Below are 5,000 nucleotides of genomic sequence, written 5' to 3' on the forward strand. Positions count from 1 at the left end.
GCCCATCTTTCGACGCCACCCACAAAGCATGCAGCCTCTGTCGACCACAGCACCCATACGCCAGTGCCTCTGCCGCACGAAGTCGTGGACCGGCAATCACACCACCTGCACCCGTTCGTGCCCCACCCCAACCGCCCAACTCGCATCGCCAGCGGATGAACGGCGGACGTTTCCCGCACTCGTAAGGTGCAATTCACACCTATAACATGCGTTTCATGAAGAGATATTTCCAATATGCGACATTCCCGCTGTCCCTATTCATGAGCTGCGAGCTGTACCACGTACAAGCTACAGACGCGATCGCATTGCTCACTGTACGGATTCTCATGCTGAGCCATCAGCTAGGAAGCGCCCCATCCATGTCGGCACCCGTGGGCGTTGCACTCGCAGTCGCAAAAAACGCTGGGCAAATATATATCTCGGAAGAGTAACGACAGTCCGAGCCTCCTGGCGTTGCACTCGCAGCCGCAAAAAAACGCTGGGCACATATATGTCTCGGAAGAGTAACGACAGTCCGAGTCTCCTGCGTGGGAAGAGTCTTTCTAGGCCCTGACCCACGGGAAGGGTGTAGCTTCCCCCATCCCGGACATTTGACGTCGTCACACTACCGGTATTGACTAATAGACTGATTGCTGATAATCATTAGCCATACACTGGGGGAAACGGCCGACAGGGGCGGCAACATAGTGGAGCCGCAGTGTCACTAATGTACAGAGATAGAACAGTTTCGACTGGAACTAGAGTAACCGTATACACGGCACTGATTAGTAATAGATGCAGAGCCATCAGAATACAGATAATATATACAACCGTCCCTATACATGCTGAAAGACTCTGCACACAATGAGAACCACACGTCAGCCAGACACTCTTATCACACACTACTCTCTTATCACACACAATATCTAACCACCAGCATGGAAGAACATCCAGTGCATCCTCTCCGCCACATGACACAATCCACACTATCATTACCAGACCGGGAGGTCCACCCAGAAAACACAATATCCCACCCTTCCGACATCCGCACATTGCTCAGCTAAGCCACGAACACCCACACATGTCCTACACAGTGGTGCACCCAACATCACAATACTGCCTCCTGTCACAGCACACAAACAATGGCAGGAATGAAAGACACAGATCTGCCACAACCATGGAATCGGAGCGCCGCCTGTCATGAGCCAAAAGTGCATCCTGACGTGACAAATCGGATAATACCGCAGGCATCCAATTACGATAATCACTATCAACGAACCTGCCGCCCCCCCCCCCAATACACCTTTCCCTACAACAATGTGTATCTGAACCTACGCTATATCGTACCTTAACCTAACCTATATCGTACCTTAACCTAACCTATATCGTACCTTAACCTAACCTATATCGTACCTTAACCTAACCTATATCGTACCTTAACCTAACCTATATCGTACCTTAACCTAACCTATATCGTACCTTAACCTAACCTATATCGTACCTTAACCTAACCTATATCGTACCTTAACCTAACCTATATCGTACCTTAACCTAACCTATATCGTACCTTAACCTAACCTATATCGTGCCTTAACCTAACCTATATCGTGCCTTAACCTAACCTATATCGTGCCTTAACCTAACCTATATCGTGCCTTAACCTAACCTATATCGTGCCTTAACCTAACCTATATCGTGCCTTAACCTAACCTATATCGTGCCTTAACCTAACCTATATCGTGCCTTAACCTAACCTAATTTGTGCCTTAACCTAACCTAATTTGTGCCTTAACCTAACCTAATTTGTGCCTTAACCTAACCTAATTTGTGCCTTAACCTAACCTAATTTGTGCCTTAACCTAACCTAATTTGTGCCTTAACCTAACCTAATTTGTGCCTTAACCTAACCTAATTTGTGCCGTAACCTAACCTAATTTGTGCCGTAACGTAACCCATGTTGTGCCGTAACGTAACCCATGTTGTGCCGTAACGTAACCCATGTTGTGCCGTAACGTAACCCATGTTGTGCCGTAACGTAACCCATGTTGTGCCGTAACGTAACCCATGTTGTGCCGTAACGTAACCCATGTTGTGCCGTAACGTAACCCATGTTGTGCCGTAACCTAACCCATGTTGTGCCTTAACCTAACCCATGTTGTGCCTTAACCTAACCCATGTTGTGCCTTAACCTAACCCATGTTGTGCCTTAACCTAACCCACGTTGTGCCTTAACCTAACCTACGTTGTGCCTTAACCTAACCCATGTTGTGCCTTAACCTAACCCATGTTGTGCCTTAACCTAACCCATGTTGTGCCTTAACCTAACCCATGTTGTGCCTTAACCTAACCCATGTTGTGCCTTAACCTAACCCATGTTGTGCCTTAACCTAACCCATGTTGTGCCTTAACCTAACCCATGGTGTGCCTTAACCTAACCCATGTTGTGCCTTAACCTAACCCATGTTGTGCCTTAACCTAACCCACGTTGTGCCTTAACCTAACCCACGTTGTGCCTTAACCTAACCCACGTTGTGCCTTAACCTAACCCACGTTGTGCCTTAACCTAACCTACGTTGTGCCTTAACCTAACCCATGTTGTGCCTTAACCTAACCCATGTTGTGCCTTAACCTAACCCATGTTGTGCCTTAACCTAACCCATGTTGTGCCTTAACCTAACCCATGTTGTGCCTTAACCTAACCCATGGTGTGCCTTAACCTAACCCATGGTGTGCCTTAACCTAACCCATGGTGTGCCTTAACCTAACCCATGTTGTGCCTTAACCTAACCCATGTTGTGCCTTAACCTAACCCATGTTGTGCCTTAACCTAACCCATGTTGTGCCTTAACCTAACCCATGTTGTGCCTTAACCTAACCCATGTTGTGCCTTAACCTAACCCATGTTGTGCCTTAACCTAACCCATGTTGTGCCTTAACCTAACCCATGTTGTGCCTTAACCTAACCCATGTTGTGCCTTAACCTAACCCATGTTGTGCCTTAACCTAACCCATGTTGTGCCTTAACCTAACCCATGTTGTGCCTTAACCTAACCCATGTTGTGCCTTAACCTAACCCATGTTGTGCCTTAACCTAACCCATGTTGTGCCTTAACCTAACCCATGTTGTGCCTTAACCTAACCCATGTTGTGCCTTAACCTAACCCATGTTGTGCCTTAACCTAACCCATGTTGTGCCTTAACCTAACCCATGTTGTGCCTTAACCTAACCCATGTTGTGCCTTAACCTAACCCATGTTGTGCCTTAACCTAACCCATGTTGTGCCTTAACCTAACCCATGTTGTGCCTTAACCTAACCCATGTTGTGCCTTAACCTAACCCATGTTGTGCCTTAACCTAACCCATGTTGTGCCTTAACCTAACCCATGTTGTGCCTTAACCTAACCCATGTTGTGCCTTAACCTAACCCATGTTGTGCCTTAACCTAACCCATGTTGTGCCTTAACCTAACCCATGTTGTGCCTTAACCTAACCCATGTTGTGCCTTAACCTAACCCATGTTGTGCCTTAACGTAACCCATGTTGTGCCTTAACGTAACCCATGTTGTGCCTTAACGTAACCCATGTTGTGCCTTAACCTAACCTATAATGTGCCTTAACCTAACCTAAAGTGCGCCGTAACCTAAACTATATTGCGCCTTAACCTGACGCACGTTGTCGCTGAACCTGCTCTGTAATTGTTATGCAACCCGTTAAAGTAGTGTAGTGTTGCCTAACCGCAACCCTCGCAATATAGTTCGCTACTCGCACTGCCCGGTCCCCTGTGTATCGCGTCATGTTAAACACCTTGCAGGTGTTGCTGACTTTCCACATGCTCCTGCTATACACTGTAGTGTGGATAGCAGCAGGACGTACATGCCCCCCCCCCTTCCCCCCTGCCTTCGCAAGCTGGTCGGTGAGAAGTTTGCATGTTCAATGCCCTTCGCATGCCGACGTACTCAGCCTACGTTGTGGTACGGCCTGTCACCTGTCCGCCGATGTACGCAAAACCCACAAACTGTACTGCACATTGCTCCGTATGTACTGAATGATACATCGTGGCCCATGTGACCGTATGACGACAGCGCCTAGCAACGGCGGACCATACAGTCCAAATATTGTGCACGCAGCTACGTGTCGTCTCCCTATAAGAGCTGGATTGCAGTGTGGTACGCCATACAGACGTGTGGGAGGAACGGACGCCCTGGATGGCGATCAGCATGAGCAGTCTGTTGATGTAGTGGAGCGTGTATTCGGACGTAGTCGTCTCTTCTCACACACCGTGATAGCATGTTGCACCGCGTTCCACATCTGCGACATGCTGCAGAGGCGGGCTGACAGTCGTTCGCGCAATGGACACCGCATACGTACGGGGTCTACCTTCCACGTGTTCTCTAGGCGTGCACATGTTGTTGCGTCTATGTGGGCAGACGTAGTGTGTTGTGACACCTGACACAGGCATGCAATACTCGTTGCAAATGGCGATGGACGTGTACGTTTGCTGGTGACGTTACGCAAATGAACAACCGGTAACCCGTTGTGGTGCGGTTGTTCTCGCTAGAGGTGAATCAGTGTTGGCGACGATCGGTCGAGCTATTAACCGGTTGTTTCAGGGATACCCACCATGCCCACGAACGTGAAAGGGGACCCACCATGCCCACGAACGTGAAAGGGGATCTGGGTGTGAGGCGATACGCGGCGGTGGCTGGGTGGGACCGTCCCCGGCCGGTGAGGGGGGGCCGCCCGGCGTGCTGGCAGCGCGGTGCGTGGGCGCACGCGCTACAGCCGGCTGGTGGGGGCGGCCGGTGGCAGGCGCGCCGGCCGACGGACGCGGCAGGCGGCGCAGCTGCGCGCCGGCGCCCCCTGCTCGCGGCGCCTTGCGGCCAAAGTAGGTCCTCGCGGGCCCGGTGCGAAGCGCGGTGGCCATCTGCAGTGTGCTGGTCCGATTGAGGACTTTGTGCGCTGAGGATGCGCCGCCGCCCGGCGCTCGGCGCCGCGACGCCGTCTGCTGCTCGGTCGCCCC

Source organism: Schistocerca serialis, unplaced genomic scaffold, assembly GCF_023864345.2.
Source record: "Schistocerca serialis cubense isolate TAMUIC-IGC-003099 unplaced genomic scaffold, iqSchSeri2.2 HiC_scaffold_559, whole genome shotgun sequence".
Taxonomy (NCBI): Eukaryota; Metazoa; Arthropoda; class Insecta; order Orthoptera; family Acrididae; genus Schistocerca; species Schistocerca serialis.